This window comes from Xenopus laevis, chromosome 6S, assembly GCF_017654675.1.
Source record: "Xenopus laevis strain J_2021 chromosome 6S, Xenopus_laevis_v10.1, whole genome shotgun sequence".
NCBI lineage: Eukaryota > Metazoa > Chordata > Amphibia > Anura > Pipidae > Xenopus > Xenopus laevis.
This window is the reverse complement of record NC_054382.1, coordinates 85,532,160-85,547,356: the sequence shown is the minus strand read 5'-3', so window position 1 is coordinate 85,547,356 and position 15,197 is coordinate 85,532,160. Positions and strand designations below refer to the sequence as shown.

Genomic DNA, 15,197 nt, shown 5'->3' with positions numbered 1-15,197 from the left:
AATGTATGGTGAGTGGGAAAGTCTTCTGACATCAGAAAAGACATTGGAACTTGCACTAGGATATTTCAAAGGAGAAGGAATACCATTTTACACCTGGGGTATCAAAAGTTAGGCACCCCCAAGTGACTACTTTTACTTACCTGACACCACGGGTGGGTGCTCCTATCAGCAGAAAACCACACCAGCCCGGTTTCTTCCAGCGAGCACCACGGAGCGATCCTCTTCCTGCTTCTTCAGTTCAAATCTCACAGGGCAGACGCACGTGTGAAATAGCCGGCTTTGTCATTAAAGTTCGGCTTTTCGATTTACTGCACATGCGCAAGCGAGAAGACCTGAAGAAGCAGGAAGAGGATCGCTCCATGGTCACTAATAGACCCTGGGCCTGTAGGTTTTCTGCTGATAGGAGCACTGGCCCGGGGTGTCAGGTAAGTAAAAGTAATCACTTGGGGGTGCCTAACTTGTGGCACCCCCAATTGTAAAATGGTATTCCTTCTCCTTTAACACCAGGTGGACCATCCGCCAGCAAATAGCCTGAAACCGCCTGTGTCTCATTCAAAAGACTTTTAGCACAAGCATTTTTAATTTTAAAGGGACGGAAAGCTATAATCTTTTCTTAGGCTTTGGAAAATTATTATAATTATATTTGTAATTGCAATGCATTTTTATTTTTTAGCGGTTTTGATTCTTTAATAGCCATTACCTTGCAGCTCAATGCATTCCCCCACACATCCGCTCAGTTCACTTGCGCTGAAAACCTTTGTGGCCAGCGGCTGTCTCTTCAGCCTGATCCACCAATAAAAAAACAGTAGGCGGTTATGTTTACAGAGGCCAAGACAATGTGCGCACGCCTCACTACCAGTCCTATGACTATGAGTCCTAGCATTCCAGTGAGCGCAAGGAGATCACACTGAAGAAGTCTGATTCGGTAACAGTGTAGCTAGCTAAAGCGTTATTTTGTCATACCACACATTTATCTAAAAAATGGAATGGAATCCAACTTCTCAAGCACGATCTCCTTGCGCTCGCTGGAAAGCTGTAAAGAGTCAGAAGAGAAAGGAAAATAATTCAAAAAAATATAAAAAAAAAAAAAAAAAAAAAAAGGAAAAATGAAGGCCTATTGAAAAGTTGCTTAGAATTAACCATTCATAACATACTGAAAGTTAACTTAAAGTTAACTTACTGTGGGAAATAGCACGGTAAGTTTCCACCTAGTGTGTTATTAGCTTATATAAAATTATTATGAACATTAAGAATACGAAAGTAGAAAGTATTGCATGTTGTTTTGTTTAGTTTTTAAAATACAATTTATTCTAATAAAAGGATTATTTAAATATGGTGTCTGTTCATCCAACACCTATGAATAAAAGTCTTATTTAATAGAGAGAAAGATCTTCTTGACATTTGACCCATGAATATTTCTGTGTAATACCTAAAAACGTAGTATTCTATAAAACTTGTTTATTTTTGGCTATGGAAATATAAACATTGTAGGCCATCTAACATTGGAATTACCACAATGGCAACACAACTTATATTAACTGCAGTCATGCTTTAACAGCAAACACTTTTTAATGAGTGTGATACATCTAAATTAATAAAAAAAAAAAACACCTTTTTGGCATGATTTGTCCTTTTAATGGGCTGTATTGTACATCTGATTATAAAAAAAATGCCAATGGATCTAAGAAGTCCTCTCTGTAAACTTGGAAAATGCAAATGCATTAATTTACCAGCAAGCCAAAATTTAAGTCCTATGATTTTGAGAAGCACTCTCAACACGATCGGACTTGAGTACCAATAGAAGTGATTATCTCAAATCCCACACATGCTGCAATGCATTTTTGACTGACTGCAGTATTCATTAGTCACTTAAGCAATTGAGAGAGCCACTGTGCGCAACATATATTTATACTTTTCTCAGGTACATAATTACAGAAAAGATTCAGCACAGTTTAAAGAGCTTTAATATAAACCCTTTTGAGGGCAGATTATTGTACAAACATTTAGCTGCTGCAGCAAAAAGACACTGTGGGTTAGTGATTTCACGCAATCAGTGATAAAATAGAATTTCAGGGGTGGGTTGAATTCATTCACTTCCAACTATGAAAAAAAAAAAAAAAAAGGCCCAATTCAAGTAAATTGTTTTTAATTTGAATATACTCACTTTTCAACTGGGAGCTTAAGAAAAAATGTTCAAATCAATTTTTTGTCCGAAAAAACTAGAATGTCAGGAAGGCTATTAACATCTTCAAATGGCTCAATGGACATTGACTTGTACATGAATTCAGCAGGTTTTAGGTGGCGAATATTGGAATTAGGACGGTTTCCAAGGTCGAGCTGTGATCAAACTCACATTTGAATTTACATTCGAATAGGGGGATTCAAATTTGTGTGAATTTCGACACTCGAAAATTCGAATTTACTTTTCGACCCTTGATAAATGTGCCCCAAATGTGCCCCACAGTGTCAGAGCAGCACCACATATGGAAGCACAATCTGGTGCAATGAGCCATAAAAACACTGTTAAACATTACCAAATCTTAACCAAAAAAAAAATAAAAGGGTTTAGGAATAAAGGGCAGGAATAAATGGTAGGGTAGGAATATATGTTTCACAGGAAAGATGAAATGTGGATGGAAACAATATCATCATATAGGAATATCATCATGCAAGAATGGTGCAAAGATGCCTGCAGTATACAGTCTTTCCAGGTATTGTCAGAACTACAGCAGTTAATGTGACCTAGATATTAATGATGTGTCTATCTCAGCGGACTGCACAGTATATCAGCAGCTTAGGCAAGGAGAAATAGAGCAGTTTTACACAAAACAATTCTTGGCATGTAGGTTGTGTAACTTCATTTAAAACCTACCTTTCCTTTATTTGTCAACATGCCTACGGTTATGCTGGTTATGCTGCAGTAACGGCTTAGCTTAGGTAAAAGGCAATGCACTTCCTGGGGCTTTAAGGGTTGTACATTATTTAGAAGACGGAAGGAATCAAAACCTACTGAAGGACAAATCAGAAACGAACAAAAAAAAAAAAAACAATTTTCTTTTTCCTGTTTTTTTTTCTCACTACCTGACTGTTAATTAGAATTTGTGGCTGGGACAGATAAAACATATTCCTGCTAAAGGAGCTGTAATGATATTAAACTTGCTAAGAATAATGATGCTTTGCATGATTCAGAAGAGCAAACAGATAGTGTTAATAATGGTTTGCTGCTAATGCACAGACTCCCCACCACAAACAGAATCCCTGGTCTGTTGTGAACAGATCTGCAGTTCATTGCTAGGAGACAGATAAGAGATTCTAGATGGTTGAACACAGCGACAAAGCTATAGCAAGGAACAGTAAACAAAGCAAAGAAGGACCACTTCCTATTACAGCCTAGCTTTAATATTTACAAGCTGGTGTATTAATGTACCAACAAGATCACCATCTGGTTATCAACTCAATCCATCTTGAACTTCCTTAAGAATATGGGTTAAAATTCAAACAAATTGCAACTATATGCTTTATATGCAGGATCCCTTTCAAATAAAGTGCCAATTGAAAGGCAGTTACAAATGCATATTTATGGACCAACAGGCAGAATGTGACAAACCCAATTAAACACCATTTACACTTACAGCACCAAAAGTTGTTTCAATTTCTAGAGAAGAAATATATTTGCTTCAGTTTCTAAAATTCTACAAAAATAAAAGTTTTGAAGCAATATAGCTTTTTTAAGTTGGAACTTGTATTGCTTTACATTATTACAGTGGAACAAGGCAGCATTTTTAATTAAATAGTAATGTCTCATGAGGAAACTTCGAGCGACTTCGGAAAACAAAGAATTTTCATTCTAGCCGGTGGGAAGGCAGTTCGGGGAGATTAGTTGCCCTGGAGAAGAGGAGATTTGTCTCCGAATCTGACCATGTGTCTCTGCCCTAAGGGTTCATTCAAACTACTGGTGCAAAAATGGGTAAATAGACTGAATAAAAAAAGTTTCTAATATAGTTAGTTAGGCAAAAATAAAATATATAAAGGCTGGAGTGACTGGATGTAACTCAGAGTTATAGAGCTGCAAAGCAGGAAGTAGTGTTGTGGCTATTATGTTACACATCCAGTAACTCCGGCCTTTATACATTACATTTTTGCCTAACTAACTTTATTAGAAACATTTTTTATTTTCCACAGCCTATCCATTTAAACAGTTTTTATTTTCACACTGAACTGTTCCTTTAAATGCTCTTCTAAAGAGTTAACTGATTTAACTCTTCTGATCAGAAGAAGCTTACTTCCAGCCAATCGGTGGCTTCTGATTAATCCCAAACCTCAGGTTTGTTGTGTTAAATGGCTAAGCCCTGGCCTTGCAGGGGCAGCAATAGAGCCTGTGATTTTGCTATGAAGATCAGCTAAAAGTGATATACAGCATATACCTTAAAGGGATACTGTCATGGGAAAAAATTTTTTTTTCAAAATGAATCAGTTAATAGTGCTGCTCCAGCAGAATTCTGCACTGAAATCCATTTCTCAAAAGAGCAAACAGATTTTTTTATATTCAATTTTGAAATCTGACATGGGGCTAGACATTTTGTTAATTTCCCAGCTGCCCCATGTCATGTGACTTGTGCCTGCACTTCAGGAGAGAAATGCTTTCTGGCAGGCTGCTGTTTTTCCTTCTCAATGTAACTGAATGTGTCCCAGTGGGACATGGGTTTTTACTATTGAGTGTTGTTCTTAGATCTACCATGCAGCTGTTATCTTGTGTTAGGGAGCTGCTATCTGGTTACCTTCCCATTGTTCTGTTGTTAGGCTGCTGGGGGGGGGGAAAGGGAGGGGTGATATCACTCCAACTTGCAGTACAGCAGTAAAGAGTGATTGAAGTTTATCAGAGTACAAGTCACATGACATGGGGCAGCTGGGAAATTGACAAAATGTCTAGCCCCATGTCAGATTTCAAAATTGAATATAAAAAAACCTATTTGCTCTTTTGATAAATGGATTTCAGTGCAGAATTCTGCTGGAGCAGCACTATTAACTGATTCATTTTGAAAATTTTTTTTTTCCCATGACAGTATCCCTTTAACAATTCAGAAATTGCAAGGCAATTAAAAACAAATATTTCTAAAGAATATGTTTTACAAATCTGCATTGTTGGAGAAATTAGTAAATAATTGTTTTAACTGAAAAACAACAAGGAAGCTGGTACTTATTCCATGCTCAATTACACTCATAAATATACACTAGGAAAGTATGTGATCTTTTCAACACAAATAACATTTCTGAATTTACTAGATTGAATTGAACTAGATTGCCTTATAGAAGCAAACTGCTCAAGCAGAACCACCCTCTGCTATTATAAATGCCCGAATTCAAGCAAAGCACCTATTCTCTGTGACCTTGCTAAATTGCAGAATCTGAGATGATTATTAATCAGACTGCAGAAAGCAGAACAAGACAATCTAGGTCAGACATCTCACAGCTTACGGCTTACAACCACTGCTGAACAACAACTCCCAGCATCCCCTGAAAGGCTTTTCCATTTGGCCTCAGTCAACTGAAGGTTAATCAAAGATACAAGCACAGGTACAAATCTTTAGTACATTAATATTAGAAACTGTGAGCATGTGTTTTTTGCAGGGATAGAACATAAGAGTAAAGGACACCCACAAGGGTAAAGGTCCTCACTTATTTATAACAGTTTGCACATGATTTATACCAATACATCACTTACATGTTAAAGCAACAGTAACACCAAAAAAATGAAACTGGTTTAAGGAATGACAATATAATGTACTGTTGCCCTGCACTGGCAAAACTGGAGTATTTGCTTCAGAAAAACAACTATAGCTTCTATACAAGCTGATGTGTAGTGTAAGGGGACAGCCATTCAAGCACAGGATACATAGTAGATAACAGATATGCTTTGTAGAATCCCATTGTATGCTAAAGAGAGTTATCTGTTATCTGCTGTGTATCCTGTGACCCTTTTTCAGCTTTGAATGGCTGCCCCCATGGCTACAAAGCAGCTTGTTTATATCAATTATAGTTGTATTTCTGCAGCAAACAAACCAGATTTACCAGTGCAGCACAACACTACATTATATGTTCATTACTTTAGGACACTTTTTTTTTTTTGGTGTTACTGTTCCTTTAAAGGAGAACCAAACCCTTTATTTTAAAATCACCTACCTCCTACTTTACATAGACCCCCCCCCTCCCTGCTTCCCCCAGCCTAGGTGTTTGGCAAATGCCCCTAACTCTTTACTTAACCCTCGTTGCAGATTCAACGCGTCAAGAGTTCACGGGCACCATCTTCGGGTCTTCTTCTGTAATTTTCGTGACTTTAGGCACATGCACAGTTGTTACAAAAAACTGGTAGACTGCTCCAACTGCGCATGTGCCGATATGTCGCTTACTTGAAGATTACCAAAGAGAAGAAGACAGCGCCTGTGAACGCCTATGCGCTGAATCTGCAATGTGGGGTAAGTAAAGAGTTAGGGGCATTTACCGAGGGTAACACCTAGGCTGGGGGGGGGGGAGCAGGGAGGGGGTCTATGTAGGGAAAGGGGATTTTAGTATAAAGGGTTTGGTTCTCCTTTAAGCAGCCCATCCTGACCCTGTAGAGTGTAAGATCTAAGGCCACCTGATCACATTCAAACAACACACCAGGGTTAATATTCTCAGAAGTCAATGTGTTTTTTCCAATGTACTAAGAGGAAGCCCATACAGCCACCAAAAAAAGAGTATCCAAACTACCTGCAGATCTTATAATCACAGTACTGCAAGGCAGCAGTTCTAATAACTGAGCAAACATGCTACAAAGCAACTATGCTGGTAGAGAATGCCGTTTGCATAAACTACACTATACCTACTGCACTACACAAAATCGACTGGAAAATATATAAGGTTGTTGGAAGTTCTGTAACAAATATCAAGGCCATAACCAAGTTTATAACCATTTTCATCACGCAGTTTAGAAGGATATATTTGACTAATTATTCATGTCTCTCATGTATAATAAAAATAATTAGTCAGGGCTCTGCTGATTTGATCATGTTCTTCATAAGCTTGTTTGATAAAGTATACAAACTGAAAATAACAGTCCCATAAACCGCATAAAGCTGGTTGGCATAGCTGCTAAACCAGTATAATCCAAGTAATTAAAAGAGGAGCTAGATGCAGAAATTGCATTTCGCTTTTGCATTTTTCAAAGCATTAATGCGTTTAAAACCCCTCCATCACCAAAAGGTTTTAACAGAGGCTCTCCATTTATACAAGCAGTTTTTTTGTTTTTTTTACTATACCACAAAATCCTGTTACACAACAAATAAGCATGGATTACTGATTATACTGAATGACCCAGTGAGACCATGGAAGTTTCTTTGAAATTCTGACGCGCAGCCGGGTCCCGCCCCCCCTCCGTACACGACGGCTTTCACTGGTGAGCGAGCTGCCGGGGGGCCCTGAGGGGGTGCGGGCCCTGGTCCACTCGCACCCCCTGCTCCCCCGGTAGTTCCGCCACTGGCTGTGGCTGAAATACTATTCCCAGCAGGCTCTGGCAACCACACTGCTAGAATATACTGTATGCAATAAATGAACTCGTTGATAATTAAGCAACAAACTTTCGTTTTATTTTTTGAAATTTACTAGGTCAAGAACCACTGCTGTTTAGGGTAGATCTCCACTTTAATAAGTGTCATGCTTTCCTATAAAATAACATGAGTGATTCATTCCCAGCTTACGTTTTGGTCTCACAGCTGACCGAATTTGAGATGAGGTTAAGAAACCCTATATTCAGATATGCTGCACAAGGAATCTTATAAATCAGCATCATTTTATTTCATGTGTGGCAGGTATGTGCTTTTTTTCTGACAAGAAACTATGAAATCCCATGCACAGGCTAAAGAAACAGATAATTCCTGGAAAAGGCAATATTGCATAAATGCATAAATTCCAACATACAAATGGCATTTATATCATAGGAGAAGTCCAAATTGAGCAAGCAACATTCTGAGCATGCTATATTCCTACTGTGTGCACATTCTAAATGCAAAATTGTTCATATGAAATCCCACCCCAAATATAAAGTGCGCTATAATAATTATTGCAACAGAATTCATAATTTAGCATTATAACTTTCTTTAATGAGGCTAAGATCAGAAAAGTCCATCCTAATGTTTTTTGAAGGTTTTGTCTCACATCAGGATATAAGACTACCCCCCATTCAACAGATACTAAGACATGGAGTTCAGGGATCCTAAAGGGCAGAGATTTTGAGACTGCATATTTATCATCCCCCTCTACCTTCCATATCTCTTAAGGATCACATAAACATGGCAGCCTAAGAGTTCTGTAAAGTCATTATTTGTTTTAAAATTATTTTACTTCTTCCGAGTTATTCCAGCTTTCAAATGGGGGTCAATGACCTCATCTAAAAAAACAAATGCTCTGTAAGGCTACAAAATATATTGTTATTTATACTTAATTACTTATGTTTAAGGCCTCACCTATTCATATTCCAGTCTCTTATTCAAATTAGTGCAAGGTTGTTAGGGTAATTTGGACCCTTGCAACCAGATGGCTGAAATTGTAAACTGGAGAGCTGCTAAATAAAAAGCAAAATTACTCAAAAACCACAAATAATTAAAACCTACAGCTAATTGTCTCACTAAAAAGTTGACTCAAAGGTAAACACTCCCTTAAATCAAATGAAGTAGCTGAGTGAAAGATGTATGAAACATTAATAAAAGTAATAGCTCTTTATTAACAAAGTTGTATTGCAATTTTTTAAGTTTATCAAAAAGAATATGAAAATAAAATACATTAGTCTATCTAGTTACAGATCAGACAACTTACTTATAGCAAAATAGAAGCATTTTTTAAAGGAGTTGTTCATCTTCCAAACACTTTTTTCAGTTCAATTGTTTTCCCAGATAGTTCACCAGAAAGAAACAAGTGTCACTATCATACATTTCTAGGACACAGTCTCAGGAGGCAAGTATTCAAACACATAGCACTTCACTTGTTTACGCAGCTGCCAGTATTCCAATTGTTGCAAGTTATAGAGTGCAATAAATGAAGGTTCCATTTGGAATCAATGTTCTAAGGTAGGAGATAGGGTTGCCATCTGGCCGGTATTTTACCGGCCTGGCCGGTAAAAATGATGGCTGATCCCAAAAAAGCAGTTCCATTCTAAAGTACAGTCTCCTTCTCAAAGCTCAAAATCAGGCAGGCAGCGTAAAGATCGACAACCTTCACTCTTTAGCACGTGGAAATCTGAAAGATGAGCCTAGGTTTGGTCAATGCCAGAAAAATATACCCACTATGATGTTTGGTGAAGGAGAAATGATTTGGGGCTCTTTTTATGGTTTAGGGTCCATGGTCTACTTAAGGCAATTCAGCACAAAGCAAGTTCCATTCAGAATGGGTTTGTAGAAATGTCAGTGGAAAATCTGACTGGCCTGCATAAGGCCCACATGCAGGGGCTCTACCAATTATTATTATTTTATGTTCTTTAACAAACACTTATTTTTATCTCTGCTGCTGGGCCTGGGTTGGGTTGGGTTGGGTTGGCACAGGACCTACTGGGAAATTTTCAGGCAGCCAGAAAAGTCAAGGCGAGTCCCTGAGATTGCTAAAATGCAGCAGATTCAGCGACACCAGTGAAGTCACTGGTGCACATCAAACCAGACGCATCTAAGAGAGTTTGGATGCAAACTACGCACATGGACCCCAGACCCAGGCCCAGCAGTGAAGATAAATATAGAAGAGAATACACATCATAATTGAAAAAACAACATCATGGGTCCCTTGTGTCTCCAGATGCACCTGTGATCCTGATTAATTATTATATACTTCTAAACTGTTGGGAGTGGGAATAGTGAAATTGGGGCCAGTGGAAAGTGTAGCCTAGGGGTCTCACATGTTATTAATCTGTTACTGCCCATACGTAAATCCAACTAAACACTAGTAGGACTACCTTAAAGGAACAGTTCAGTGTGAAAATAAAAACTGTGTAAATAGATAGGCTGTGCAAAATGAAAAATGTTTCTAACTAACTACTTGTGTGGGTCTTAGGGATGAAACGCATGCGACGTGTCGGATGTCCTGAAGATACAGGAAGTGAAGGAGAAATTGCATGTAAGAATTACATTTATCTGACGGTTGGATGAAAATGCAGCATGCCTGGATGCCTGTTTGAAAGAAAGCCTCTCATTGGTCAGCATAAGTGAGGCAACATGGGTAAACGCTGGAAATTACTGCTGGGAGGGAATGGGATGTTTAAAAAACAGGTGTCATGAAACTAATAATATAATGTATTTAGCTAATTAGGAGATTTCAACAACAACAGCTGAAGGGCAGCAGAATTGACATACCTGCACATGCACTAAAGTATAATCATATACAGGCTGGCAGTTCATCAAATTATGGCATAGTGTTTAACAGGGATTAGAACAAACCAACTGACCTTAGGTCTGAGCAGACGTCATGATGATTTGTTTCTCCATTTCATTCACACTACCCCGGAAGCTTCAGCAGATCCAAAGCATGGATTAGCAAGGCTCCAAAGCTGGATTGCTGAAAAGACAAGAGTGGATAAAAGTTTAATAAAGAAACTCTGATTTTAAAACAAGAAGAAAGAATATATTTTGCTTTTGGCAATAAGAATCAATCCATATGGAATGCATTACTTTTCCCATAGTGATTACAAGCAAACCTCAAAAACACACTACGAATAATATATAAAACCCATCTGAAAAATAAATTTTCAGAAAATTACAAAAACACTATATTCTTTTCAATAATGTCATTTGCTTATTGTGTGAACCCATCAAATCCCTATATATGCTTGCAGGAGCAACTGCCAACCATGTGCAATTACTCAAATTGCCATTTCAAAAAAAGAGGTGGGACAAAAAACTGTCCCACCTCTTCTTGCACGCAACGAAAAATGTAAGAATGACCTCTGTACTTCTTCCCCACGCTGTGCTGCATGCACTCTCTAGTATCAGGGTTTATTCACACGGGACGATTTGTCGCCCGCGTTTTTAAAAAGAGAGTAGCGGCGACTAGTCGCTCATTTTGTCTTTACATAGAAAGTAAAGGAAAGCGTCAGGTACATGCACACAACGCTATTTAAAAGCGCCAGTAGCTTGAAAACACACATAGACCCTTTCGGAGCGATAATCGAAAAATAGCAGAGACATAGTGAAGTATACAAAAATGCCTGTACCAAACAGACGGGGAGACAAATAGCTGCGATAATATCCTTAGCGGCATGATGTCAGCGGAAATGCGTATGTAAGAATGCTAAACGTAGTTGTGAGCACATAGTTACGAGGGCGCGAATTTGGATTTGTTTGGTTGAGCGACCACGCACTGCATCGTCATTCATACGCTTTGTTTCGAAGAGGACACCACGCGACAATACTCCTGTAACAACAATTTCCAGAAAAATGCCTTTGGTAACGCAGCATTTTGATACAGATAGGCTGATTGATTTGGTGGAAGCTCAACCAGCTCTGTATATGACAGAGTTATCATATCACAATAAGCTGATAAGGAAACAACTGTGGGATGAGGTGGCAGTTTAACTTATTACAGGCTGGGAAGCTCTTTCAGATGCTGAAAAAATATGAAAGGTAAGTGCTTGCCACAATTTTTAATTTACAATCATATATGTGGGGTATATCATGTGTTGCAAGCATATGTAGGGGGTATGCATACAGCCTGTGGATGTGATGGGTTTTTTTTTACTGGGTAGGTGACAATCATTACAAGTATGGCTGGTTCAAAACATTACTTTAGTGTCATACTATGTGGCTCATCTGAAATTTAATACTCGTAACAATATTCATTTCTTCTGCATCCCCCCCTGAAGCCAAAGAAATTCAAAGCAGATGGAAGCACATTAGAGATTGCTTTCGTAGGGAAGTATCTGCCCAGAAGATAGATACACGCATTGGTGCATCTCCATCGAAAAGAAAGAAATATGTTTATGCTGACCAACTGAAATTTTTATTACCTGCTGTTGCTAAGAGACAGTGTGTGTATAAGTGTGAATAATCCTCCAAATTTTTTTGATTGTCTCTCAATCTGAGCCTCAACCTGCGCAGCAGGCTTTGTTTGTGAGCCCTTTTATTGGGCATCCACAATGAGAGGTTAACATAGTTTTCTGCCTGCTCGCAATCTCCCAGGCCTGCTGGTCACTCAGTGAATTAATGCCCACCATGCTCACAAAAGTTCTCTGGGACAATGACGCAGGCTGTAAAACGCAGGCCGTATGACGTTACGTTGCGCGGCATAAGTTGCGTTCAGCGATATGTCGCAGCGTCTATTGTACTTTGTCGATGCGGCTATTCCATGATACAATGTATCGAAATGGTGATTGACGCCTGCGGACTGTAGTGAGCATATTGGCTACATTTATATTCCTATATCTTTTGCATATTAATATATATTCCCATAACCATTGCATATAAAACTTCTTTATATTAAATACTTTCTACTTCCTGGGTGTCAGTGTATATATTTTGTACACGTGTAAACATATACAGTAGAACCCCCATTTTACGTTTTTCAGGGGACCAGAAGAAAATTATGTTAAATCTGGGAAAATGTAAAATCAGGGAAATGTGTTCTTCAAGTACTGAAAGGATATAAGGTACAGGAGTCAGTTTTACTTTGAGATACAATATTTACATAACAAGGGTTAAGTATTGCAGTATAAATGCTATGGGGGCATGTGCAAGGCCTTTCTGTCACATACACAAACTATATATATATATATATATATATGATATAGATATTGCCATTTAGTTCCATTTTATGAAAAACAACAGATGACACAATAGTTGTAATGTAAAATAATAAGCATTTTATTAATACAATACAATTAAACTGTATGCAGACTAAATGCGGTTCAACTGCCATGGTTTCGCTTCATCTGGAGACATGAAATAATTAGCAAACTGATCTCTGACTCTCATTCCTCCTGTAGGACCTCTCACAGGGGCCCACTTAATATTGGGATATCATCGGCCAGGGTGTCTTGATAGCTATACCGATCCCTAAGACGAACAAAATTGTGTAGGACACAAGCTTTTATTATAATATCCACAAAATCGGGTTCCAGTTGTATAGAGGTATTTGTTTGACAGAATGCCAAAAGTACACTCTACCATACAGCGTTTCTCTATGGCCCTTTGTGACCCAGGGTAAGGCCGCATTATGTTCTCTGTTAGACCAAAGGCCTCATCACCTACAAAAACATAAGGCATGGAAGGTGCAGCAGTCCCAGGCAATGGTTTAGGAAGAGGTAGACGAAGTGTCCCTTCGGATAATCCGCGTCCCATTGCTGAAATCCGGAAAGCGCTTGCATCACCAGTGCTTCCATAGGATCCCACATCAATTATAGTAAACTGAAAATATTTTTTGTAATTAAAGCACTTTGAGCCACTTTTGAAAGGCATTGTAACTCTAGTGTGTTATCCATACAAGGCACCCAAGCAATTAGAATTTTTTTTTATAGAAATCTTCTGCAATGTTAATTCATGTATTTTCATCTGGGGGTGGCATCACAATTCTTTGCAGCTCAGTCCAAATAAGTAGGCAAGTTTCTCTTACAAACTTGCCTATAGTGTTTCGACCGATTAGGAATTGGAAATACAAAGAAGCAAACGACAGTTGCTAAAAACCTGAAAGAAAAACAAAACATAAGCTTTACTTCTTTAATAAAAAATATTACTATGTTAGATAGGACCTGTATTATTGCTAAAAGCCCCCATATATAACTATGACATAGCTTTAAATGCCCATATACCTGATATATATATATATATATATATATATATATATATATATATATATATATATACATACACACACACACACACACACACACACACCAAATTGCCCATACCAGTCACCTAAATCCATATAGCAAGAATGCATACAAACCTTAGTGTTACTCACAGCCGTTACTCTGGTGAAATTGGAACCCTCGTCAATGTATGGGCACGACACAGGCCTGGCTTTAAAATGTTCAAAAGTTCATCAAAACTTGATATAGACATTCTGAAAATTTTTTTGAATTTTTCTGGATAGTTGCGAAGATCACTGTATAATAACTGAAATTGTCCATTCTTTAACCGCTGATCTGTGATGGGATGTACCCAATATTTTCTAGCAGCAGCTCTTTCATGTCTTTCTTTCTGTAGCAAATAATAATAGAAGTATACAAGAAAAATTAAAATAGGCAAGTCACTATTTTCCATTTTCAAAGAACCAGAGAAGATACGCCGAGAACAACACACCGAAAACAACACGCTGAGAATACACTCCGATAACAATACGCCGAGATAACACTTCCGCCTGCTATCCCATAATGCAATGCGGTGCATTCTATGGGCGGAGATAGTCCTGAAATGCATGGTGGGAAAGCGCTCGGGAGCCGAAATCGCTAGGAATATTCGCTGGTTAAAAAATGAGCGACTAGTCGACGCTTCTCTCTTTTTAAAAACATGAGCGACAAATCGCCCCGTATGAATCAACCCTAAAGAAGGTTTTTGTTATGGAGAGGTTAGGGAGTTATTTTTAAGTGATGCTCATAATATTAAAGATCCTTTAGTATCCAAACTGTCCACAAAAGATTTTTAACAAATGCACACATCCCAAAGCCCACAGAGGGGAAAAAAGTTCTCTTATTACATTTACTGTGCAAATGGAAGTACTGTATATAGGAAAGTATTTTTTCGCTCAGTTGTTTTCACCGGAAATATTGTCTTTTCTCAATTATTTTCTATTTGTGGCTGCTTTTCTGTTATAAAAATAAATGGCCCGACTATGCAAACTGTTCTAAATCAATAGATTAGTTGATTTTTGGTAAAAGTTACACTTGAAAAGCAGTTGAAAAAGGTCTTTATTTCGGATACCCACTTAAATGACAAAATAGTTTTAACCGCTTTAAAATAAAATCCAGTATACATTTTGTAGAATAATAAAATATCCAAAACATGTCAGCACCAAAAGCATTCACTTTAACCATTTTCCCCCCAAAAAAACACGCAGAACACACAAAACACCTTGTATTACAGAGCTTGCCTCTCATGCAAGGCAGTCTAAACAAATAATTAACAGAAAATGAATGCACAGGACTAAACAAAGAGCTCATTTTGAAATCTCTCCCATAACCTATAAAACAATCC

General features: G+C 38.0%; 1 protein-coding gene across 11 annotated transcripts in view; it reads right to left on the bottom strand.

The window, feature by feature from the left end:
- znf516.S (zinc finger protein 516 S homeolog) overlaps nt 1-15,197 on the bottom strand; it is a 92,617-nt gene that overhangs the window by 45,026 nt on the left and 32,394 nt on the right. For all 11 annotated transcript variants that reach the window (XM_041567193.1, XM_041567199.1, XM_041567194.1 and 8 more), the window contains 1 exon segment: nt 10,460-10,569. The gene's annotated coding sequence lies outside the window, so the exon portion shown is untranslated.